This window comes from Taudactylus pleione, unplaced genomic scaffold (genome assembly GCF_031769625.1).
Source record: "Taudactylus pleione unplaced genomic scaffold, aTauple2 ptg000729l, whole genome shotgun sequence".
Taxonomy (NCBI): Eukaryota; Metazoa; Chordata; class Amphibia; order Anura; family Myobatrachidae; genus Taudactylus; species Taudactylus pleione.
Genome location: NW_028285131.1, coordinates 409,838 through 436,866, shown reverse-complemented (window position 1 = coordinate 436,866; position 27,029 = coordinate 409,838). Strand labels below are relative to the sequence as shown.

General features: G+C 47.3%; 1 protein-coding gene across 2 annotated transcripts in view; it reads right to left on the bottom strand.

Annotated features, from left to right (window-relative positions):
- The window catches only part of B3GALT5 (beta-1,3-galactosyltransferase 5), a 93,103-nt gene extending 66,348 nt beyond the window's left edge, over nt 1–26,755 (bottom strand). For both annotated transcript variants that reach the window (XM_088456947.1, XM_088456948.1), the window contains exon 1: nt 26,645–26,755. The gene's annotated coding sequence lies outside the window, so the exon portion shown is untranslated. The remainder of the gene's footprint in view (nt 1–26,644) is intronic.
- Nucleotides 26,756–27,029: the final 274 nt, after the last annotated feature.

Below are 27,029 nucleotides of genomic sequence, written 5' to 3'. Positions count from 1 at the left end.
TGAAATGGCCCACTGTCCCCATACACTAGTATCACATATATCTCCTGCTTACCTTTCTCTCCTGAAATGGCCCACTGTCCCCATACACTAGCATCACAGATATCTCCTGCTTACCTTTCTCTCCCGGAATGGCCTGTTGTCCCCAATCACTATTATCACAGATATCTCCTGCTTAACTTTCTCTCCCAGAATAGCCTGCTGTCCCCATACACTAGTATCACAGATATCTCCTGCTTACCTTCCTCTCCTGGAATGGCCCGCTGTCCCCATACACTAGTATCACATATATCTCCTGCTTACCTTCCTCTCCCGGAATGGCCCGCTGTTCCATACACTAGTATCACAGATATCTCCTGCTTACCTTCCTCTCCCGGAATGGCCCGCTGTCCCCATACACTAGTATCACAGATATCTCCTGCTTACCTTCCTCTCCCGGAATGGCCCGCTGTCCCCATACACTAGTATCACAGATATCTCCTGCTTACCTTTCTCTCCCGGAATGGCCTGCTGTCCCCATACACTAGCATCACAGATATCTCCTGCTTACCTTCCTCTCTTGGAATGGCCCGCTGTCCCCATACACTAGTATCACAGATATCTCCTGCTTACCTTTCTCTCCTGAAATGGCCCACTGTCGCCATACACTAGTATCATAGATATCTCCTGGTTATCCTTCTCTCCTGAAATGGCCTGCTGTCCCCATACACTAGTATCACAGATATCTCCTGCTTACCTTTCTATCCTGAAATGGCCCACTGTCCCCATACACTACTATCACATATATCTCCTGCTTACCTTTGTCACCTGAAATGGCCCACTGTCCCCATACACTAGTATCACATATATCTCCTGCTTACCTTTCTCTCCTGAAATGGCCCACTGTCCCCATACACTAGCATCACAGATATCTCCTGCTTACCTTTCTCTCCCGGAATGGCCTGTTGTCCCCAATCACTATTATCACAGATATCTCCTGCTTAACTTTCTCTCCCAGAATAGCCTGCTGTCCCCATACACTAGTATCACAGATATCTCCTGCTTACCTTCCTCTCCTGGAATGGCCCGCTGTCCCCATACACTAGTATCACATATATCTCCTGCTTACCTTCCTCTCCCGGAATGGCCCGCTGTTCCATACACTAGTATCACAGATATCTCCTGCTTACCTTCCTCTCCCGGAATGGCCCGCTGTCCCCATACACTAGTATCACAGATATCTCCTGCTTACCTTCCTCTCCCGGAATGGCCCGCTGTCCCCATACACTAGTATCACAGATATCTCCTGCTTACCTTTCTCTCCTGAAATGGCCTGCTGTCCCCATACACTAGTATCACAGATATCTCCTGCTTACCTTTCTCTCCTGGAATGGCCCGCTGTCCCCATACACTAGTATCACATATATCTCCTGCTTACCTTTCTCTCCTGAAATGGCCCACTGTCCCCATACACTAGCATCACAGATATCTCCTGCTTACCTTTCTCTCCCGGAAAGGCCCGTTGTCCGCCGGGGCTTTAGTGCGCCTGCGTTAACTCTAGGTCATGCAGGCACACTAGTGTCACTGCGCTTTGGGGAGACAGCTGATTTTCGGATCAGCTGTCTCCGTGCCGGAGTATGAGGATTTGCACTAGCTCTTGCATCAAGTTAATATGTTAATTATCGGGGTCCGTTTGGATCCCGTTAATTAACATAATAGACCCCTAAATTAGGCCCTATATTATTTTATGGTATTATTGGTGCTGGGATTTATTGCAGACCTGTTGCAACTGTTTCAACTAGAGCATCGGTTATCAAACTCAGTCCTCAGGACCCCAAACAGTTTATGATTTCCAGATCTCCTCACGGAATCACAAGTGAATTAATTATATCTACCTGTGGATCTTTTAAAATGTGTCAGTGAGTAATCAATACACCTGTGCACTTGCTGGGTGACCTGGAAAATGTGAACTGTGTGAGGTCCTGAGGACCGAGTTTGAGAACCATTGAACTAGAGGCTCCCAAACTCTACCATTACAGTCTATGTTTTACGGATATCCATGCTTGAATTTAACCATCTAGACCAGTGGTTCTCAAACTCGGTCCTCAGGACCCCACACAGTTCACGTTTTGCAGGTCACCCAGCATATGCACAGGTGTAATCATTACTCACTGACACATTTTAAAAGGTCCACAGGTGGAGCTAATTATTTCTCTTGATTCAGTGTGGAGACCTGGTAAACATGCACTGTTTGGGGTCCTGAGGACCGAGTTTGAGAACCTGTGATCTAGACTAAAGCATGGATATCCTTAAAGCTTGTATTGTAAGGGGAAAGTTTAAACCATTGGAGTTTGCTTGTATGCCATTGCTGTGATGACCACAATTAATTTGGAGCAAAATCAGATAAGCATGCTTTATTATTCTAAATGTATTCACAGTATATGGGGTGTTATCATTTCACTGTTGTATTTTAGTATTTTAACTGCTACACTATGAGCGCCTCCCTGCTTTGTTATTTATTATATATATATATATATATATATATATATAAAGAGAGAGGGAGATATATATATATATATTAGTATAACGGACCCGGCATATGCTGGGTCACCTCAGGCAGGGCCTATAGGACGCTCAGCACTGCTGCTCACCACCCCCAGCACCGGCCGGCTGTCTACACAGAGAACCCCAGCCGGACGGTGGGGACACTCGCCGGCGGGTCTCTGCCACAGCGGCCCGCCTGCCACGCCAGTCGCTGTGTCAGCGACACAGGACCCCAGCCGGACGCCGGGGACACCCGCGCTGCAGTCCGCCGACTGGTCCCAGCCATAGTGGGCCACCCGCACTCCTGCTGGACGACCAGGGAATTAAAAGAAATAATTAAAAAAATAATATATAAAAAAAAAAAAAATCTGCATTATAATTGGCCGGCTTCCAACAGCTGAATGATGACATCATCATCATCATCAGCCGGGGAGGGGATAGGCTAGGAGGGGCAGACAGCAGAGGAGAGGCAGGTAAGCAGAAAAACCCTGCTCTTGTCTGAAAGGGGTCTACCTGGGAATTTCCCGGGTAGACGCTGTAGTGTGAAAGGGGGGTCTCAACCAAATACCGGGGAATTTGCACAGGAGAAATTCCCGGGTCTGAGCAGGAAATTTCCCGGGTTGTTTGTCTGAAAGGGGTATTAAGTGGGCAGAATAAGGCGAATTTTCTTGCGGACCTGCGGGTAACCGAAGGATGTGATTCGATATGAATCACGTCATTTTTGCCCCATCCCATATTTAAATATGTGCCATTCACGGTAAATTGCCGAGAGGGGCGGGGCTTTATGACGCAGCCCGCCCCCCAACACCTCCCACCTGGATTCTCCCGGGGAGGTAAACTCCAATGTCGACAAGTATGATGTTACTTTATAGTCTACCTCCACAAATAGGCCTCTGACAATGAATTCCCTTATTCCCTAATGGCTGTAGGTCTAGTATTCCTAATTAGATTACTATATATTTATACAGTAACTGTTCATTCCAATTATAGCTGTAATGTCATCCACTATAATTATCTAGTCATTTCTGGAATTTTATTGTAAACATCCTTTCCTCTTTCCTATGTAGAAAGTGCAGTAACATTGGATGAGTACTAGACACAACACTAGGGCAGAACAATAGGGCTTTCTACATCCAAATCCATCCAGTTTTACTTTGAAACATTATTTAAGAAAAAGAAAAGATTTGCATCATTTTGTATTAGCTTTACTACTGTGAATGTGCTTTGCACTGAGCACCTAATTCAGACCAGGTCACTAAGTTGTGCTCGCTCACTCTGAGTGATTTTCGCCCATCTGTGCATGCATATAATTCGCAGTGTGCGTGCGCAAGCCAGTCTTTGCGATCTGAATTTGGTTCGTTAGCCACTATCAGGTCACTACTTTGAGTGACAGAGCCGTTTGTGGGTGGTAAAAGGGGAAGGTGCTTGTAAACGGGGGAGTGGTGTTGCGGACACAGGCGTGTCAGGTCGACAAAACGCTGTTTAAAGGGCGTGCATAATTAGCATAGCAGCGTCATTATACACATTACCTGCATGTATTTCAGCCAGCACTGATCGCAGAGCTTGCGGCGGGGAAAGGCAACCTCAAAGGCTGCGAGCAGCTCTGATGGCTCTCGATGTTACCGATTAATACTACAATTTCCGGAGATGACGTGTGTTGCGAGTGGCGAGGGGGCCTCTATATACACTTGCGAGCGCACTTTGCCGTAGCTCGCTAAGACATAGAGGGCATCCTTACGTGACGCAGTGCGAGCTCTTCATTTAAATATCCGTCCCCTTTTTGCTAGCGAGCAGCCACATCTTGCGATCAGGTCTGAATGAGCTCCTGATTCTTATACCAGTATATCTCCATTTTCTGTTTTTATAAATAGACTTAAAAAAAAAAAATAGTACTAAACAAAACCAGAGTCATTATCTGTCATAAACTAATAACAAAAAGATTGCATGAAAATTAAATTCTTTGTTTCAAATCAACATAGTTCAAGTAGTGACTGTTTATCCTATCTAGTGAACCCTTTGCTGTGACTCCTGATTCCGGTGATTTTATGCTTGGATCTGGTAGTGGCTGAAAGAGCGGTTGGTGCTATGACTACATATAAGCATATTTGCCTACGTTCCCAAAAACCTGGCGGGGCTCCCGGCCACCTGGAATAGAGGGCAAGTCTCCCGACCAGACATATACCCTCCACCCACCCCTGGGGGGGTTTGAAGCGATTTACGCTGAATCGAGTCATCATGGCTCCGCCACCTGCTTCCGGAGGGGGCAGCCAGAATGTCATCAAATACACATATGAGAAGATTTTTTTTGTTTTAATAAACCATTTTTTGAAAAAACATTCAGGCGCCATCCTGAAAAGTGGGCAAGACTCCCGGCCGGACGAATACCCTCCTCGCACAGTGGGAGCTGGACGCTATTTGCGGACGGTCGTACCTAAAAATGGGACGGCTATTTAAATTGAGCGCTCGCTCATTGCGGTTTGTTGACGCCTCTATGTCTGAGCGAGCGAACGAAAAATGCGCTCGCTATTTCGTAAAAACGCCCCTTTGCCGTTCGAATCACACGTCATCTCCGGTATTTATTTGATTAATCGGATACATCGAAAGGCATCTGAACTGCTCGCAGTGCTTGTGGTAGGATTTTCTTTCCCCTAATACTGCGAGCAGTTCAGGCTAAAAGACAACCAAGTGACGTGGTCGATGACTCTCCTTTACTAATTGTGCACTCCCATTAAACGCCCTTTTGACCGTTAGGCACGCCTGCGTTTGGATCTCCACTCCCCCGTTTTCAAGCACCTTCCCCTGTTACCACCCACAAACGGTACATTCTGTCACTCAAATTAGCAGGCACTTGCTGTTTTGCGAGCGCTCGATTTCCGACCGCAATGACTGGTTTACGCATGTGCATTACGACCCATACGCATGCGCAGTTGTGCGAACATCGATCAGAGCGAATGAGCGGCCGCTTACGAGCGGCTCTGAATCAGGCCCAGTGTACAGTAGATAAAAAGGTGATAATTACTGGGATATTTATCAGGAGCTATGATCCCTATGGACACATCATTGCTGCTGGCTAGATTTCATATCAACACAAATACCGGTGCACGTTTATAATTAGTGTAGAAGAAGCACCTGAGAATTACTGAGTAAAGGTTATTTCTGGTGAGCGGAACAGTAACCAAGGAAGTTATGATTAAGTGTTTACCACAGATTAACTACTGTTAAAAAAAAAATACCCAGTGGAAACGGTTAGATACATTTAGCGTTCACTAAGCGTAGCAGCCAAGGTCGTCCATTATGTGACAGCATCAGATAACACATACACATCAAACACGCTACACAAAGCTGCTCATTCATTACAACGATGTGCCAAAATGAGTTGCTAGGTTTATTTTTTACTTTTTCCATTTTCCACGTATTGATTATAATTTCACAGCTCAATTACAGATTATTAACCTTGTTCATAGCACCTAATGTGTTCTTTTAACATTAATAAATTAATAATACACCTAAAGCATACAGTAGTTAACGCAGCAGCAAAACATTAGTTCACGGAAATACTATATAAAATAAAGGGTGTGGGTAAGGGCCAGATCCTTAAATTCTTACAAAATGCTGCATCCTCCAAACTAATTTCACACAAACACACCAGGATCCACACTAAAATCACACAAACACACCAGGATCCACACTAAAATCACACAAACACACCAGGATCCACACTAAAATCACACAAACACACCAGGATCCACACTAAAATCACACAAACACACCAGGATCCACACTAAAATCACACAAACACACCAGGATCCACACTAAAATCACACAAACACACCAGGATCCACACTAAAATCACACAAACACACCAGGATCCACACTAAAATCACACAAACACACCAGGATCCACACTAAAATCACACAAATACACCAGGATGCACACTAAAATCACAAACACACCAGGATCCACACTAAAATCACACAAATACACCAGGATCCACACTAAAATCACAAACACACCAGGATCCACACTAAAATCACACAAATACACCAGGATCCACACTAAAATCACACAAACACACCAGGATCCACACTAAAATCACACAAATACACCAGGATGCACACTAAAATCACACAAATACACCAGGATCCACACTAAAATCACACAAACACACCAGGATGCACACTAAAATCACACAAATACACCAGGATCCACACTAAAATCACACAAACACACCAGGATCCACACTAAAATCACACAAATACACCAGGATGCACACTAAAATCACACAAATACACCAGGATCCACACTAAAATCACACAAATACACCAGGATCCACACTAAAATCACACAAACACACCAGGATCCACACTAAAATCACACAAATACACCAGGATCCACACTAAAATCGCAAAAACACACCAGGATCCACACTAAAATCACACAAACACACCAGGAGCCACACTAAAATCACACAAATACACCAGGATCCACCCTAAAAACACACAAATCAGTGGCAAACGCAGGATTTCTAGAGGGGGGTTTCCAAATGCTTGATTTTAGAGTGAGTGTGGCCAATCCATGAAGAGGGCAGAATTACCATTTAACCAGTTTTAATATGCGTCATACAAAGGTAATTCTGTGTCATAATTCCAGCATATACAGGACCAGTGATCACAGTAAGCCATTAAATGCAGCAGTAAGGCCATCCTGCCTGAGCTGATGTTTTTTATTTTAGATGTGGGCTCCATTCCAGAGTATTAGAGCAAGTCTGGGAGTCTGGGGGAGCAGCAGAATAACCTAGCACTGCCCTGGACATATATGTATATTGGGCTCTATAGCAGCACATCCCTAACAGTGAATATTTTCCAGATCTACTAGTTGGTCCACAGGTTATTTATTACTGACTGATACATGTTAAAAGAATCACAGGTGGTGCTAATTATTTAATTTTTGATACTGAGAAGAACATGCAGCACTAGTAAAATTCTATTACATTACTATTTCTATTGTGGTCATGGTGTGGGCTGGGGAGGGGGGTTTCTAGGCAGACGGAAACCCCCCCTGCGTTTGCCTATGCAAATACACACAGATCTTGTATCTGTCCTTAATTCACACAGGGCGAAATGTACTAAGGTCATACTTGCCTACTTGGGAGGGAGCGTGGCGGAGCGGAAAGTGGGCGGGGCAGGGGCGTGGTGGCACAATCACGGCATCGTGGCCCCGCCCCCCACTATACAGTGCTGAGTAAACAAGCATTGTATAGCAGGGGGCAGAGCCACGATGGCGCAATTCACTGCGAAACACGTTACCGGACCATCTAGTTGTGCTCTATAAATGGGCAGCCGCAAGGGGGTTGTGAGCAGGTGGGGGGGGGGTGGTGATATGGAGGGAGCAGCTGTGGACTTTCTTACTTTTCTGGGTGGCCAGGGACATCACCGGATTTTCGGGAGCCGGCCATTCCGGGACTGTAGGCAAGTATAACCAACGTCAAAAATGCGGTTAAACCACCTTAAAATGCAATTTTCGGGGTTTTATTTCTCATATGTACGGTGTACCAAACTCCAGAATGCAATACATCTTTAGATGGCGCTGCCCAATAGAATCCCAGCTCTCCCTGCGGCGCGCACATAATTCTGCACATGCAAAGAATGACGCCAGAGGGACTTCTGGGTCATAAACCCAAATGTCCCTCTATCATAAAGGGATTTTTACCAAAGGACAGCTATTACCAGGAGAGCTATCCTTTTAGGTACATACTGGTGATGATATCGCCGGTATGTACCCAAACATTGGCAGTATGTACAGCATCGCAGATGCAATGCTTAGTACATACCGCCCCCAGGCACAATCAGGTGTTGGTGGCTGCATGCATACTTCACACAAGTACACTTACACAATATACCAATTATAAGGCCTGAGGTACAATAGGAGGTTAAATCCCCCTCCTTTTTCTACTTAGTATGACCCCTCCCTTTCATGCACCTGATTAGTACTGCTAGATTGATTGAGCAGCTGCCATTTTTGTTTGTTTGTTATGAGTTGCATGAAGGAGCCAGCATTAGTAGGGCATGCTGGTTCTAGTAGTGCTATTTGGAGTTCCCAGGGGTGACTCCCAGGTAAGCTGGCTCTCAATTTGGATGCATTTATGTATGTGCCTTTATCATGAGGCCTTACATTTGACAAAATTATATATGTGCCTTTATCATGAGGCCTTATAATTGGTATATTTTACATTTGGGGTGAGCGTTTGGGCGTAGGGCCCCCGGGACTGGTCTGGCTGGGCCTCCTCAGGGCATCACCACTTAATACACATAGTTGCTTTTCACATCACCTTTTATGTTTGTTTATTATTCATGTATTTTTTCACATATATTTTAACCTCTCATTCCACACTTAGTGATTACTCACACACAGCTATACTTTACACTGCACTGTCACTCTTTTTCCATTTTCGTGTGATGCCCTGGGGGGGTCCTGGGCTGGACGTTTTTTGGGGTGCACTGCGCCCCGGACGTGAACCCCTTAGTGTTAGGGACTGCTGGTAACAGAGAAGCTGTGACGTGGCCCAGCAGCCTCCCATGTATTTGCAAATGCATGCAACTAATATCTCTGAATTTCTATGACCATATAGTCTTCATATATTGTTGCAGGTATTATTCAATGTGCTGAGGTACAATAGGGGGTTAAATCCCCCTCCTTTTTCTACAACGTCTGGTAAATACCCTAACCCAACCCCTACCCCTCCCTCCCCTAAACCTAACTTCCCCCCCTAATTCCTAAACTTAAAACTCCACCCTAGTGTCTAACCCTTTATTATCATTATTATTATTATTATTATTATTATTACCATTTATTTATATAGCGCACACATATTCTGCAGCGCTTTACAGAGAATATTTGTCCATTCACATCAGTCCCTGCCCCAGTGGAGCTTACAATCTATGTCTTACCCCCTAGTGCCTAACCCTAACCCTTCGTGCCTAACCCTAACCTCCCCCTAACAAAAGTACTTACCATCGGGATGCTGGCATCTGGATTCTGACTGGTGTCGGGATTCCGACGCCGGCATTCTAAGCACCGATATCCCGATAGTCGGCATTTCAACTACCTCCCTATTTGCACATGGTTTGTCCAGGTACACAGTTACTTGCTCTATTCCCAAATCTGAATCACTTCCAAGGCTACAAGGTCTATTTATCAAATTGGCCTATTTTATATTAACGCGTTTCACCATGCTCAGCTACCTGGCAACATTGTCTGGCAGCAGTAAGCATAGACTCACCACATCGCTAGCCAGTCATGGTCTCTACTGCTCATACGTGACCCAGCATTGCCCGGTCTCGGGTTTGAAGTGCAGACTCTTCAAAAATATAAAAATAAAAAATAGAAACAAAATGTACTTTACTATATAGTAAATGAAAAAGAAAACTCTTTACTTTGCATAATAAAGCACTTTTTCTTTGTATCGCAGCTACTATCTCTAACCAGAGATGGCTATAGCATAGACGTAGCCTTGGCAAAATATACTGTACAGCATTTCTCTTCATTAAGCTACTGTATTGCATAATGGCCATCACAGGCTGCTGGTCTTGATAAATAAGGGAGAATCCCTAAGGCAGTGAAAACGTAGATTCTTGTCAGATGTAGCGATAGTCTGCCTATCATATATAGACCCCTAATTGACATTGTTATTTAATCTGCATTTAGTCTGGATCTGGTTTTATCATCTTCCTAAAATAAATTATGATTCCCTAAGAAACTAATCAAAGAGAGATAGCACAGTGACTGTGGGCCTATTTACCAGGGCGTAAAGAAACGCGTTAAGGCCCCATACATCGGAGATGGATTGCAGCAATCGTGCAATTTGCAATCGATTGTGTATAAAAATCTTTCCCTTTTTCAATCGATTGTGGCAATTCTGCAATCTGCAATCGATTGAAAAAGGGAAAGATTTTTATACACAATCGATTGCAAATTGCACGATTGCTTCAATCAATTGCTGATGTATGGGGGCCTTTAGCCAGAATGGAGACTGCACAATCCTCTTTTGTTTATTGCCACTCTACAGGGACCCATAAAGGAAACCTGCACTATCTGCTCACACCAATTTGTGTGGTGCCAACTCACTGCTGTTCACGGCTACTAGAAGTGGACACAGAAGCCAAGTTCACAGCCACGTGCCCGCTCCCCTCCAGTACTCACAGGAGAGACGGGAGCTCCAGCTGCACACGTGTCTGACGGACACCGCTCCCTGCCGGATATAGGCGCCGGTCTCATCAGACTTGGGGGTGAGCAATAACAACACAGGAACGGCTCGTTAAGTTCCACACCACACATTCTGCAATTGGCAGCGTTTGTTACACAGTCATTCTGGCAATCAACCATGTAATCTGTGTGAACATCATCACTGTTAACTAACAACTGTTGCACTTTTTCAGAAATATATTTTACAATATTGTTTCATCTTTTGGCAACACATTGGAACTCTGTCACAATATTCTTCACATTAGAGCACAGGTTCTCAAACTCAGTCCTCAGGACCCCAAACAGTGCATGTTTTCCAGGTCTCCTCACATAATCACAAGTGAAATAATTATATCCACCTGTGCAGCTTTTGAAATGTGTCAGTGAGTAATGAGTACACCTGTGCATCTGTAGGGTGACCTGCAAAATGTGAACTGTGTGGGGTCCTGAGGACCGAGTTTGAGAAACTCTGCATTAGAGGATTTTTTGGATCATCCATTTTGTCATTGAGACTTTTTAACTAACTAGTATAAAAGAAGTCTGGGCCAGATTCAGACCCGCTCGCAAGTGGTTCGATGTTGCCCAAGTGCGCATGTGAACGACGGAGGTGGCTCCGTCGTGCGCATGCGCGAGACCCGAATAACGATGGCCAAGCCGTCGTTATGGGTCTCGCACCAAAGGGGGCGTGCTGTCGATGGTGATTGACAGCACGCCCCCTTTGGTGGGCGTGCTGGGGACGTGGCTGCCCAGACGGAGGCGTTCCCATGGGAACACCTACCGTCTGGGGCCGGCCCCACTGACATCACTTGTGATGTCAGTGGGAGTGCTCTCAGCTCTGATAGAGCCAAAAGCACTCCTTGGCTTGACCATCGCGACCATCATTTTGGCCGCTCGCTATAGCTGTGGGTGGTCACCCACAGCTATGCGAGCAGCCAGGAGGCCGCTCCAAAAAGTAAGAGGGACGGCCCTGATTCAGAGCGAGCGCTCTGGGCCTGATTCAGAGCCTCTCGTAAGTCCCCGCTCGTTCGCTCCGAACGATGTTCGCACATCTGCGCATGCATATGGGTTTTAGTACGCATGCGCGAACCAGTCAGTGCGGTCGAAAATCGTGTGCTCGCAAAATAGCGAATGCCTGCTAATATGAGTGACAGAATGAGGCGTTTGTGGGTGGTAACAGGGGAAGGTGCTTGAAAATGGGGAGTGGAGATCCAAACGCAGGCGTGCCAAACGGTCAAAACGGGCGTTTTAAGGGTGTGCATAATTAACAAAGCAGCGTCATCGACCACGTCACTTGGTTGTCTTTTAGCCTGAACTGCTCGCATGATTGCGGTAGGAAAATCCAACCACAAGCACTGCGAGCAGTTCATACGCCTTTCGATGTACTCGATTAATCAAATAAATAGCGGAGATGACGTATGATGTGAGCGGCCAGGGGGCGTATTTTCCAAAATAGTGAGCGCATGTTTCGTTCGCTCGTTCAGACATAGAGGCGTCAACAGACCGCAAAGAGCGAGCGCTTAATTTAAACATCCAGCCCCTTTTTCTGAACGAGCGACCGCAAATAGCGTCCGGCTCTGAATCAGGCCCTCTGTCAATGCATCCGGCTCTGAATCAGGGCCTCTGTTGGAAGTGTACGTTTTAGCTTTCTCAGCTTTCTTCCCTTTAGGAAAGTTCACTATTTATATTCATATTTGATACTTGATATGATCACTATACGAATATATTGTCTATGTTTTTTTTTTTATGCTGGGACCCATGTATTAATGTGATTATTATACTATATATTTGAATAAATCATTTAATTTATTTTTGACTATTGAGTATTTATGGTGATTGGTTTAGCGCAGTTCCTTATTTACATTTATAGTTATAATTTTCTTTGGAGGAACTACAGAGTTTCTTTGGAACAGCAGCTGTACCGATCCCATTGTGCCAAGTCCAGCTCCACTCTCTGATAACTAGCGCCAACTGGTTTATTTATCTTAGGTCTCACATGTGCAATGCATAGTAGTTGTGATGGGCATTGTGACCACCAACAGTCCACCAGGAAAGAATCTGAATCTTAATCTTCCAGGGCCGTTGAGATGTCTGGCAGGCCAGGGGGTGGGGGTGGGTGATTTGTGTGGCCAAATCCAGGAGCGGAAGGGTGAGCTCCAGAAGGTGGGGGTGGTGGGCTCCAGGGGAGTGGGGGCGTGTGATCAGTGCTGACCATCCCCCTTCTGTAAAACTTCTCCCCTGCTCACTACCGCTGGCCACAGTATACATATTTGTCCTTATACATCTTTGCTGCAGCGGCACTAAAAAGCCCATCTTGGGGCACCAGGCCCCGTGAGCCTCTGCTTGTGCCGGGCTTTTTTTTTTTGGCAAAAATGCGTCTAAGCTAGGACACATCTGGTAGACTGTGCTGATTAAATTGATATGTATATCTGTGTGCGACTGAGTCCCTGAATCTGTATACGAAGTGCTACAATGTAGCGGCCGCAGCTTTGTTCATTACGAGTAGCGTTGTGGTTCGTATAAAGACTCAGGTGCACACAGATATACAAGTGCCGCATATCAAATTACTCAGCACAGTCTGCTCGTGCGGCCTGCGACTTACATGCATTTTCGGTAAATAAAAGACGCCAGAAGCTCAGAACCTAGCAGAGTAGCAAAGCAGATCTCCGATATCTGCTTCCGAACCCCTATTTAGCTCCACCCCTCCCAACAGACCAGCGAATTGCATCATTTTGCCGCAATGGGGCAGGGCCTAATGAGGTGAAAGTCGTCCACACCCCCTGAAGTGGTGTGCTGCATCGCCTCTCTGTGCTCTCGGAGAGGATCATTTAAAAGTAGGTAATTATGCCTTTGGGGTACTATAATCTCCTCTCTCCTGAGAAGGTGTTACACTAGATTTAGGAACATGGCTGCAGGGATTCTACACCATTCAGCAACAAGAACAGTAGAGCACAAAGTTGTAAGAATTCACAAAAAAAAATAGTGGTCTAGTTACTAAGCAGTGTTAGGAAACAGAGGGCCTGATTCAGAGCCGCTCGTAAGCGGCCGCTCGTTCGCTCTGAGCGATGTTCGCACATCTGCGCATGCGTATGGGACGTAATGCGCATGCACCAACCAGTCAGTGCGGTCGGAAATCGTGTGTTCGCAAAATAGCGAGTGCCTGCTAATTTGAGTGACAGAATGAGGCGTTTGTGGGTGGTAACAGGGGAAGGTGCTTGAAAACGGGGAGTGGAGATCCGAACGCAGGCGTGCCAAACGGTCAAAACGGGCGTTTTAAGGATGTGCATAATTAACAAAGCAGCGTCATCGACCACGTCACTTGGTTGTCCTTTAGCCTGAACTGCTCGCATGATTGCGGTAGGAAAATGCTACCACAAGAATAGCGAGCAGTTGATACGCCTTTCGATGTACTCAATTAATCAAATAAATAGCGGAGATGACGTATGATGCGAACGGCCAAGGGGCGTCTTTACAAAATAGCGAGCGCATGTTTCGGACGCTCGCTCAGACATAGAGGCGTCAACAGACCGCAAAGAGCGAGCGCTCAATTTAAATAGCCAGCCCCTTTTTCTGAACGAGAGAGAGCAAATAGCGTCCGGCGCTGAATCAGGCACAGAGTGAAAAGTGATAAGAAAGTGATAAGGTGCCAGCCAATCAGCTCCCAACTGTCATTTTTCAAACATATTAATGTTCACTCCCACTACAAATTGATTTTAATTTCGTGGAATAAGCCCATCATTCGGTGGCTGTGCACACTGATTTTATTTTTTATTATTTAAGTCAAATCCAACAGACTTTTTGATTAATTTCCATACAATCGCATAATCGTGGCCATGCCCCCTGCTTCACAATGCCAATAATCGCGGCACTGTGTAGTGGGGAGCGGGACCAAGATGATGCAATTGCATCATCACACCCACCTGCCCACCCACTTTGCTGCAATATGTCCCACCCTCCCTCCCACCACTTAGCTGACCTGGCTTCCCCCTTCCAGATGGGGCAGCAAGGAAGTATGGTTTTAAACATGTCCTTAAGGCGGTATGTATTGCGGCTGCCGGTCACAATCCAGACAGCAGAATCCAGGACGACGCTGGCCCGAGGTGAGTACGGGGGTCCGCCCTGTTAGCCGTGGGAGGGGGGTTTAGGGTTAGGGCACCCCGGGGGTATGAGGGTTAGACACCCCCCTGGGAGGGTTAGCATTAGGCTAGGGGAAGGGGGGTTAGGGTTAGGCACCCCCGGGGGAGGTTAGGGTTAGGCACCCCCCTGGGAGGGTTAGATTTAGGGTGCGGGGAGGGGGTTTAGGAACCCCTGGGGGGAGGCTAGGGTTAGGCACTAGGGGGGAGGTTACAGTTAGGCACCACTAACGAAGGGTTAGGGTTAGGAGGGGGAGAGGGGAGGGTTAGGGTTAGGAGGGGGAGAGGGGAGGGTTAGGGTACTTACCTCACGCTGTCGGAAATTCCATCTGTCGGGCTCACAGTGTCGAGAGTTTAGTCGCCGGCATTACAATCCCATTCCCTTAAGGCATACCTTATTATTAAAGCATATCAGCCCTCCTCTTTATCCGATACTTCTCCAACCCTCCATCATTTATTATCCCAGTTATTCCTTCCCTTCCCCTTGTTACAGTTAGGGCCCAGTTCCCTCCTGTTCTTCTCTAGCGCACCCTGTATCACCAGTGCTCTGCTCCCTTGTCTCCTGTACCCCCTTAGTGACTCCGACTCTGCTTGCCCATACATTGGGTACAGGATCACTGAGTACTGAACTGGTTCCCTCCTGTGACTCCTGCTAGCTTCAGCGAGGAGTTACCTGCTATACGCAGTGTGTATTGTGATAGTAATTCTTGGCATTTATGTATGTTATGGCATTCTGCTATGTATTTAAGATCTAATACCGGTAAATGTTTTGTATGTGTATTCTGTAAGACGCTGCGTAGACTTTGTGGTGCAATATAAATAAAACATAATAAAAATACTACTACTACTACTAATAATATAATACAGGGCACTAACACACAATATTAAAAAATGTACCTAATTATAATCCACAGATTACGTAATTATGTAAAGCATACTTGCCTACCCTCCCGATTTGGACGGGAGCCTCCCGAAAATCGGGTGCCGCTCCCGACCTCCCGGGAAGGCAGGCAATCCTCCCGGCTGCCGCCCTCACCTCCTGTCCCCCCCACAATAACCCCTGCAACCTCTGCAGTAAAGGGGGCCGGTGACGCGAATCGCGTCATTTTGGCCCCGCCCCCTGCTTCACAATGCCTATATTACCGCCCTATATTACACCCCTAAGTGTGTGTCACCAGCCCGGCCACTCCCCCTTGTCATGGACACGCCCCCCCGTCCTGCCGATTTGGCTGCTTCCTCCCTGAAGGAGCAGCCAGAAAGTAGGCAGGTATGATGTAAAGACCACAGAGTGAGAGGGCCCTGCGTGCAAGAGCTTACATTCTAGAGAGGCTATAGCTGGACACATAATAAAGTCATATCTCCAAGTAATACTTGCCTACACTCCTGGAAATCGCGGGAGGCTCCTGATTTTTCGGGTAACCCTCCCACACAGAAGTATAGGCAGATCTCCCGCATCCTGCCCACTTCCTAGTGAAGCGTGCAGGATGGGGGGGTTTAATGTGTAATTTGTGGGTCCACGGGGAGTGGACGGGGCTAATGGGGCGATTTGTGCCATTTAGCCCCACCCCCTCCTCTCAGACCCGCAAATCGCAGACTTTTCCCGGGAAAGGGGCGAGGCCTAATTATGGCAACAGTCCGACCCAGCCCCCTTTGTATAAGTGGTCCCAGAAAGCCGGTAAGTATGCTCCAAGTACTGTGTAAATAAATGAATGTCGGTATGCCAAGAATACAGGATTTATTTGTTTCTAGACAATTGTTTTTCTAGGAAATGATCATTATTTTGGGAGCTATCAGGAGATTCCTTATCACAGGATGCAGACTTATGCTCACGAGTCTGGCTTGGTGTTGTACAGTACATTAACTATTACCACTCTGGGCCAGTATCGCCACAGTGTCCCTCAGCTGCCCTTGAGATATTTTATTGATGGACTGCGGCAATAGCTTATTCTCAACCGCCATGATAATTGCATGCTTGCCTACTTTTGAAAAAGCTTTGCAGGGAGATTGTGAAAGCAGCGCCTATGAGCACGGCGGAAAAGTGGACGTGTCCTGCTACATCTGAGGGGCGTGTCATAAAACTTACTTTAGATCCAAATGTAAATGAGCCCCAAAGCACTTAGTAAGATCTACTTGTTGATGAAAACACACTGATACTTTACAGAAAATGCATGAAGCCACAGCAGGGCCGGCTCTAGGGACACCCCTCCCCAACATCCTGATTTCAGCGGGGCAGTACCGTCCCGCTGTTCCACCCGTGGGCCGAAGTGGCCCGTGGGTGGTCAAATCGGGAGGTTGGGGACCCCCACCGCCGCAGCTGTGTGGTGGAGCCGGACCCCGGAGACTCTGAATGGATGCTGCGCGCATGCGAAGATTAAGTATTATTCTCGCAGCGGGGGATAGTTTACCCCGGCGCAATTCATCATTGCTCCAGTGCCGGGACAGCTGCTCTGAAAAGCAGCTGTCCCCTCGGTTAGTATCGCAGCTACAGATGTAGCTGTGTTACTTACCTCCTCCCCGTCAGCCCGGCTACATGCTACATGCTTGAGAAGGTGGCGGAGGGATCCAGTCGGATCCCTTTTCGCATCCCCGGAACTCCTTCCCATAGGAAGAAGCAGGGCTACGAGAGCAAGCGCAGTATGAAGATGGCGCTTGTTCTTGTGAGCAAACTCCGGAAACTTTCAGTTTTCGGAGTTTGCTGAATATCAGGGGGTCCTATCGGACCTCTGATGATGAATGGCCCGGTAACTAGGGCCCCCTGGGGGTACTTAGGGTTAGGCACCCCCTGAGGAAGGTTAGGGTTAGGCTAGGGGAAGGGGGGGCTAGGGTTAGGCACCACTAGGAGGATGTTAGGGTTGGAGTTAGGGTGCAGGAAGGGGGGGTTATGTACTGGCACCTCCGGGGGGACTTAGGGATAGGCACCCCCCCCACCCCAGAGTTTTAGGGTTAGGCACCACTAAGGGAGGGTTAGGGGGGGGAGAAGGGTGGGTTAGGGTACTTACCAGCCGGTATCGGGATGTCCTCCTGTCGGGCTGCCATTGTCCTAAACAGCCGTCAGTATATCAATCCCATTATCCCGGGGAGCAGTGGTCTGATCATTATCCCAGGGAGCAGTGGTCTGATCATTATCCCCGGGGAGCAGTGCTCTGATCATTATCCTGGGGAGCAGGGCTCTGATCATTATCCCCGGGAGCAGTGCTCTGATCATTATCCCGGGGAGCAGTGCTCTGATCATTATCCCGGGGAGCAGGGCTCTGATCATTATCCCGGGGAGCAGTGCTCTGATCATTATCCAGGGGAGCAGGGCTCTGATCATTATCCCGGGGAGCAGTGCTCTGATCATTATCCCGGGGAGCAGTGCTTTGATCATTATCCTGGGGAGCAGGGCTCTGATCATTATCCCGGGGAGCAGTGCTCTGATCATTATCCCGGGGAGCAGTGCTCTGATCATTATCCTGGGGAGCAGTGCTCTGATCATTACCCTGGGGAACAGTGCTCTGATCATTATCCCGGGGAGCAGTGCTCTGATCATTATCCCGGGGAGCAGTGCTCTGATCATTATCCCGGGGAGCAGTGCTCTGATCATTACCCTGGGGAGCAGTGCTCTGATCATTATCCTGGGGAGCAGTGCTCTGATCATTACCCTGGGGAGCAGTGCTCTGATCATTATCCCGGGGAGCAGTGCTCTGATCATTATCCCGGGGAGCAGTGCTCTGATCATTATCCCGGGGAGCAGTGCTCTGATCATTATCCTGGGGAGAAGTGCTCTGATCATTATCCCGGGGAGCAGGGCTCTGATCATTATCCCGGGGAGCAGGGCTCTGATCAATATCCTGGGGAGCAGTGCTCTGATCATTATCCTGGGGAGCAGGGCTCTGATCATTATCCTGGGGAGCAGTGCTCTGACCATTATCCCGGGGAGCAGGGCTCTGACCATTATCCCGGGGAGCAGGGCTCTGATCATTATCCCAGGGAGCAGGGCTCTGATCAATATCCTGGGGAGCAGTGCTCTGATCATTATCCTAGGGAGCAGTGCTCTGACCATTATCCTAGGGAGCAGTGCTCTGAACACTAATATGGGGAACAGTGCACGAAATACAGGACTCTTGGAACAGCAGTACCTAATTGTTACAATAAACATAATAATAATAATAATAATAATAATAATAATAATAATTAGGGGTGAGCGGGTTCGGATTTCTGAAATCCGAACCCTCCCGAGCCCCCCCGATCCGAGTCCGATCCGAGTCAGGCTCGACTTTTCCCGCCTGACTCGGATCTGAAATCGAGGCAAAACGTCATCATCCCGCCTTCCGAGTCTCGCGGGTTTTGGATCCTATATAAGGTACCCGCGTCGGCGCCATTTTCTCATTCGGCTGTGGACAGTGAAGAGGGAGGGTGGGAGTTAGGGCTGTGTAGTGTAGTGTAGTGTAGTGTAGTGCTGCTGTTGTCCACTACTTCAAAGTCCATAGGGGCTGGCTGTGTTGTGCTGTGCTGCTGTTGTTAATAGGGGCTGTGTCCACTACTTCAAAGTCCATAGGGGCTGGCTGGACTGTGTTGTGCAGTCAGTTCTCCATAGGGGCTGTGTCCACTCCAAAGTCCTGTGCAGTGTCCCAGTCCTAAAGGAGTGCTGTAGTGTTGTCCAGGGGGTGCTCTGTCCATCAGGGGTGCTCCCCCCAAGTGCTAAAAAAATAATATATTTTCTGTGTTTGTGAATTGTGTGCGCAGTAGCCGCACGTGCATCAACAAAGTAGTGCCAAGCGTGCGCCTGTGTCATAAGTAAAGGGCCGGCTGGCTTGACCGTTAAAGGGTGCTGTAACCCCCGAAAGTACACTCCAGTCCAAACCAAAAAAAAATTATTTTCTGTGTTTGTGAATTGTGTGCGCAGTAGCCGCACGTGCATCAACAAAGTAGTGCCAAGCGTGCGCCTGTGTCATAAGTAAAGGGCCGGCTGGCTTGACCGTTAAGGGTGCTGTAACCCCCGAAAGTACACTCCAGTCCAAACCAAAAAAAAAAATATTTTCTGTGTTTGTGAATTGTGTGCGCAGTAGCCGAACGTGCATCAACAAAGTAGTGCCAAGCGTGCGCCTGTGTCATAAGTAAAGGGCCGGCTGGCTTGACCGTTAAGGGTGCTGTAACCCCCGAAAGTACACTCCAGTCCAAACCAAAAAAAAAATTATTTTCTGTGTTTGTGAATTGTGTGCGCAGTAGCCGCACGTGCATCAACAAAGTAGTGCCAAGCGTGCACCTGTGTCATAAGTAAAGGGCCGGCTGGCTTGACCGTTAAGGGTGCTGTAACCCCTGAAAGTACACTCCAGTCCAAACCAAAAAAAAAATTATTTTCTGTGTTTGTGAATTGTGTGCGCAGTAGCCGCACGTGCATCAACAAAGTAGTGCCAAGCGTGCGCCTGTGTCATAAGTAAAGGGCCGGCTGGCTTGACCGTTAAAGGGTGCTGTAACCCCCAAAGTACACTCCAGTCCAAACCAAAAAAAAAATTATTTTCTGTGTTTGTGAATTGTGTGCGCAGTAGCCGCACGTGCATCAACAAAGTAGTGCCAAGCGTGCGCCTGTTTCATAAGTAAAGGGCCGGCTGGCTTGACCGTTAAAGGGTGCTGTAACCCCCGAAAGTACACTCCAGTCCAAACCAAAAAAAAATTATTTTCTGTGTTTGTGAATTGTGTGCGCAGTAGCCGCACGTGCATCAACAAAGTAGTGCCAAGCGTGCACCTGTGTCATAAGTAAAGGGCCGGCTGGCTTGACCGTTAAGGGTGCTGTAACCCCCGAAAGTACACTCCAGTCCAAACCAAAAAAAAAATTATTTTCTGTGTTTGTGAATTGTGTGCGCAGTAGCCGCACGTGCATCAACAAAGTAGTGCCAAGCGTGCGCCTGTGTCATAAGTAAAGGGCCGGCTGGCTTGACCGTTAAAGGGTGCTGTAACCCCCAAAGTACACTCCAGTCCAAACCAAAAAAAAAATTATTTTCTGTGTTTGTGAATTGTGTGCGCAGTAGCCGCACGTGCATCAACAAAGTAGTGCCAAGCGTGCGCCTGTGTCATAAGTAAAGGGCCGGCTGGCTTGACCGTTAAAGGGTGCTGTAACCCCCGAAAGTACACTCCAGTCCAAACCAAAAAAAAATTATTTTCTGTGTTTGTGAATTGTGTGCGCAGTAGCCGCACGTGCATCAACAAAGTAGTGCCAAGCGTGCGCCTGTGTCATAAGTAAAGGGCCGGCTGGCTTGACCGTTAAAGGGTGCTGTAACCCCCGAAAGTACACTCCAGTCCAAACCAAAAAAAAATTATTTTCTGTGTTTGTGAATTGTGTGCGCAGTAGCCGCACGTGCATCAACAAAGTAGTGCCAAGCGTGCGCCTGTGTCATAAGTAAAGGGCCGGCTGGCTTGACCGTTAAAGGGTGCTGTAACCCCCGAAAGTACACTCCAGTCCAAACCAAAAAAAAATTATTTTCTGTGTTTGTGAATTGTGTGCGCAGTAGCCGCACGTGCATCAACAAAGTAGTGCCAAGAGTGCGCCTGTGTCATAAGTAAAGGGCCGGCTGGCTTGACCGTTAAAGGGTGCTGTAACCCCCGAAAGTACACTCCAGTCCAAACCAAAAAAAAATTATTTTCTGTGTTTGTGAATTGTGTGCGCAGTAGCCGCACGTGCATCAACAAAGTAGTGCCAAGCGTGCGCCTGTGTCATAAGTAAAGGGCCGGCTGGCTTGACCGTTAAGGGTGCTGTAACCCCCGAAAGTACACTCCAGTCCAAACCAAAAAAAAATTATTTTCTGTGTTTGTGAATTGTGTGCGCAGTAGCCGCACGTGCATCAACAAAGTAGTGCCAAGCGTGCGCCTGTGTCATAAGTAAAGGGCCGGCTGGCTTGACCGTTAAAGGGTTCTGTAACCCCCGAAAGTACACTCCAGTCCAAACCAAAAAAAAATTATTTTCTGTGTTTGTGAATTGTGTGCGCAGTAGCCGCACGTGCATCAACAAAGTAGTGCCAAGCGTGCGCCTGTGTCATAAGTAAAGGGCCGGCTGGCTTGACCGTTAAGGGTGCTGTAACCCCCGAAAGTACACTCCAGTCCAAACCAAAAAAAAAATTATTTTCTGTGTTTGTGAATTGTGTGCGCAGTAGCCGCACGTGCATCAACAAAGTAGTGCCAAGCGTGCGCCTGTGTCATAAGTAAAGGGCCGGCTGGCTTGACCGTTAAAGGGTGCTGTAACCCCCGAAAGTACACTCCAGTCCAAACCAAAAAAAAATTATTTTCTGTGTTTGTGAATTGTGTGCGCAGTAGCCGCACGTGCATCAACAAAGTAGTGCCAAGCGTGCGCCTGTGTCATAAGTAAAGGGCCGGCTGGCTTGACCGTTAAAGGGTGCTGTAACCCACAAAGTACACTCCAGTCCAAACCAAAAAAAAAATTATTTTCTGTGTTTAGCCGCACGTATATATCAAATCGATATAACATAAATGGAGGACCAAACTTTCTCCGATAAAAATAAAATAGAGAAAGATCAAGAACCACTTCCTTCTAGTGCTGAAGCTGCTGCCACTAGTCATGACATAGACGATAACATGCCATCAACGTCGTCTGCCAAGGCCGATGCCCAATGTCATAGTAGAGGGCACATACAATCCCAAATGGCAAAGTTCAGGAAAATGACCTTGAAAAAGACATTTAAATCAGCTGAAGAGAAACGTAAACTTGCCAATATGCCATTTACGACACGGAGTGGCAAGGAATGGCTAAGGTCTTTCCCTATGTTCATGACTAGTGGTTCAGCTTCACATGACGATGGAAGCCCTCCTCCCACTAAAAAAATCAAAAGAGTTAAGCTGGCAAAAGCACAGCGAAGAACTGTGCTTTCTAAGAAGATATCACAAATCCCCAAGGAGAGTCCAAGTGTGGTGGTGGTTGCGATGCCTGACCTTCCCAGCACTGGACGGGAAGAGGTGGCTCTTTCCACCATTTGCACGCCCCCTGCAAGTGCTGAAAGGAGCACCCACAGTCCACTTGCTGATATGCAAATTGAAGATGTCACTGTTGAAGTACAACAGGATGAGGATACTGGTGTAGCTGGCGCTGAGGAGGAAGTTGGCGAGGAGGATTCTGATGGCGATGTGGTTTGTTTAAATCAGGCTCCGGGGGAGACAGTTGTTGTCCGTGGGATGAAAAAGCCCATCACGGTCATGCCTGGGCAGAAGACCAAACATTCCACCTCTTTGGTCTGGCAATATTTCTATCCAAATCCGGACAACAACTGTCTTGCCATATGTACCATATGTAAAGGTGAAATAAGTAGGGGTAGGGACGTCAACCACCTAGGAACATCCTCCCTTATACGGCACCTGCAGCGCGTTCATAAAAAGTTACTGTCAAGTTCAGAAACTTTGGCTAAGACCGTAAGCAGTCCAGGGACACCTAAATCCCGTTGTCCTGTTGTATCCAAGCGCCTGCAAACCACACCGTCAACTCCCTCCTCGTCAATTTCCTCCTTAGTCAGGATCGGAAGTAGTCCTGCAGGCCATGTCACTGGCATGACTGACTCTCCTATCCGGGATTCCTCTGGAGGATCCTGCATTGCTACGCCTACTGCTGCCGCTGCTGCTGTTGCTGCTGCTGGGAGTCGTTCATCATCCCAGAGAGGAAGTAGGAACACCACTACTTTTACTAAACAATTGACCCTCCAACAGTCCTTAGCGAGGAGGATGAAGTACGACAGCAGTCATCCTGAAGCAAAACGTATAACTGAGGCCTTGACTGCTATGTTGGTGTTAGACGTGCGTCCGGTATCCGCCATTAGTGCAGTGGGATTTAGACAATTGATGGAGGTAGTGTGTCCCCGGTTCCAAATCCCGTCTAGATTCCACTTCACTAGGCAGGCGATACCGAGACTGTACAGAAACGTCAGAAAAAGTGTCCTCAGTGTCCTGAAAAATGCCGTTGTACACAATGTCCACTTAACCACGGACATGTGGACAAGTGGAACAGGGCAGACTAAGGAGTATATGACTGTGACAGCCCACTGGGTAGATGTATCACCTTACGCAGCAACAGCAGCAGCGTCACCAGTAGCAGCATCTCAGAAATGCCAGCTCGTTACAAGGCAGGCTACGCTGTGTATCACCGGTTTCAGTAAGAGGCACACCGCCGACAACCTCTTAGAGAAACTGAGGGAAATCATCGCCCAGTGGCTTACCCCACTTAGACTCTCCTGGGGATTTGTGATATCTGACAACGCCACCAATATTGTGCGGGCATTACATCTGGGCAAATTCCAGCACGTCCCATGTTTTGCTCACACAATAAACTTGGTGGTGCAGAATTTTCTGAAAAGCGACAGGGGCGTGCAGGAGACGCTTTGGGTGGCCCGAAAAATTTCTGGCCACTTTCGCCATTCAGCAACTGCGTGCCGAAGACTGGAGCGCCAGCAAACACTCTTGAACCTGCCCCGCCATCACCTGAAGCAAGAGGTTGTGACGCGGTGGAACTCAACCCTCTATATGCTTGAGAGGATGGAGGGGCAGCAAAAGGCCATACAAGCCTATACATCCACCTATGACATAGGCAAAGGAGGGGGTATGCACCTGACTCAAGCGCAGTGGAGAATGATTTCCGTGTTGTGCAAGGTTCTCCAGCCCTTCGAACTTGCCACACGTGAAGTCAGTTCAGACACTGCCAGCTTGAGTCAGGTCATTCCCCTCATCAGGCTTTTGCAGAAGCAGCTGGAGAAAGTGAAGGAGGAGCTAAGACGGAGCGATTCCGCTCGGCATGTGGGACTTGTGGATGAAGCCCTTCATTCGCTTTGCCAGGATTCCAGGGTGGTCAATCTGTTGAAATCAGACCACTACGTTTTGGCCACCGTGCTCGATCCTAGGTTTAAAGCCTATGTGGTGTCTCTCTTTCCGGCCGACACAAGCCTGCAGAGGTGCAAAGACCTGCTGGTGAACACACTGTCAGCTGAAGCGGAACGTGACACGTCAACGGCTCCTTCTTCATTTTCTCCTGCAACTGGGGCTGCCAGGAAAAAACTTAGGTATCCTAAGCAACCCGCTGGCGGTGATGCAGGGCAGGCAGGACCAAGTTTGGACATCTGGTCCGGACTGAAGGACCTGGCAACAATTTCTGACATGTCTACTGTCACTGCATATGATACTGTCACCATTGACAGAATGGTGGAGGATTACATCGGTGACAGCATCCAAGTAGGCATGGCAGACAGTCCATACCTGTACTGGCAGGAAAAAGAGGCAATTTGGAGGCCCCTGTACAAACTGGCTCTATTTTACCTGAGTTGCCCCCCCTCCAGTGTGTACTCCGAAAGAGTGTTTAGTGCAGCCGGGAACCTTGTCAGCGAAAGGCGTAGGAGGTTGCTTCCACAGAATGTGGAGAAGATGATGTTCATCAAAATGAATTATCAGCTCTTCCAGGGAGACCAGCCTCCAGAAGGTACAGAGGGACCTGTGGTGGTGGATTCAAGCGGGGACGAGTTAATACTTTGTGAGGATGAGGATGTACACACTGAAGAGGGTGAGGAATCGGTGGATGAGGAGGATGAGGATGACATCTTGCCTCCATAGAGCCAGTTTGTGCAGGGACACATTAATTGCCAGCTTGTTTTGTGGGGGCCCAAACGAACCAATCATTTCAGCCACAGTTGTGTGGCAGACCCTGGCGCTGAAATGATTGGTTTGTTAAAGTGTGCATGTCCTGTTTATACAACATAAGGGTGGGTGGGAGGGCCCAAGGACAATTCCATCTTGCACCTCTTTTTTTTCTTTGCATTATGTACAGTTTGGGGCCTAGTTTTTCAAACTGCCATCCTGTCTGCCACTGCAGTTTCACGCCTAGATGGGTCACGTGTTTGTGCCGCCCACTCGTGTCGCTTAGCATAGTCATCCAGCTACCTCGGTGCAACGTTTTGGACATAAAAACACTATTGTGAGGTGTGAGGTGTTCAGAATAGACTGGAAATGAGTGGAAATTAAGGTTATTGAGGTTAATAATAGCATAGGAGCAGAAAAACCTACAAATTCTGTGATTTTAGCTGTTTTTATGCTTTTTTTAAAAAAAATACAGATCCAAAACACAAAACCCAGAACCCAAAACACGGAAGGGTGGTTTTGGCAAAACCAATCCAGATCCAAAACACGAAGAAAGATCCAGATCCAAAACCAAAACACAAAACACGAAAAGTGGCCGGTGCACACCCCTAATAATAATAATCTGAACTGAAACTCACACTTTCAGGAATTCCCCAAATCAAATGATACCTACTACAAATGTTGAGACACAAAGCTAAGTAACACGAAAAAATTTTTAAAAAATTCTGTTTTACATTTGATGGGTTCTTTTTACCTTCTCCGTGAGTTCTGGCATCGACAGATGCACCGTTTACTGTTTTACCCAGTCACAATAGCATCTATAACCTAAAGCTTTCCAGTAGCAACAATGATGGGTTACCAGGGAAAAGTGGGACACACAGGACAATGCTGGACATTCAGAGGCTGAAAGAAACACATGATGCTCCCTGCTTGATATAAAGAGCGATTGAAATATTTAAGACGGTAAATAGAAAATAACTCCGAGGTGTGGATATACGGGGACTCAGGATGGATAAATTAACTTTGCATCTCATTTAAGGCATAGAAAGGAGCCAGCAACACATTGTATATTGTGAACATTCATTTAATATCTCAGTACAACTATTGCATTATTTTGCGCCTATGCTGTATAAAGCATGTACAGAATGTTGCCTACCTTTTAGCTCTGCTGGGCATCCATCACAGAAAATAAAAGATTCCCTTTTCTTTGTTTGCAATCAGTAGAAATGATGTTCTAAGAAACAAACAGCTATATGCCGCAGACAATTCTCTCCCCAGCCATGCCAAGGGAAGGAAGTAAGGGACTGTCTATAAAGTATTAGAGTGTATGGAGGCTCTGCCAGGGGGAGGGGATGGCTCTCACACACAGCTTGTGCTGTATAGACAATAGCTACAGCCTGTAAAGCAGATATTTCTGTCATTTAGTCTAATGTCAGGCACGTACCGTTTCCTTGCATATATTGTATTACTAGGTACGTATTTCCACTCCCATTCAAAATATATTCAACGTATAAAGCAACTGGACAGAGACAGATCCTTGG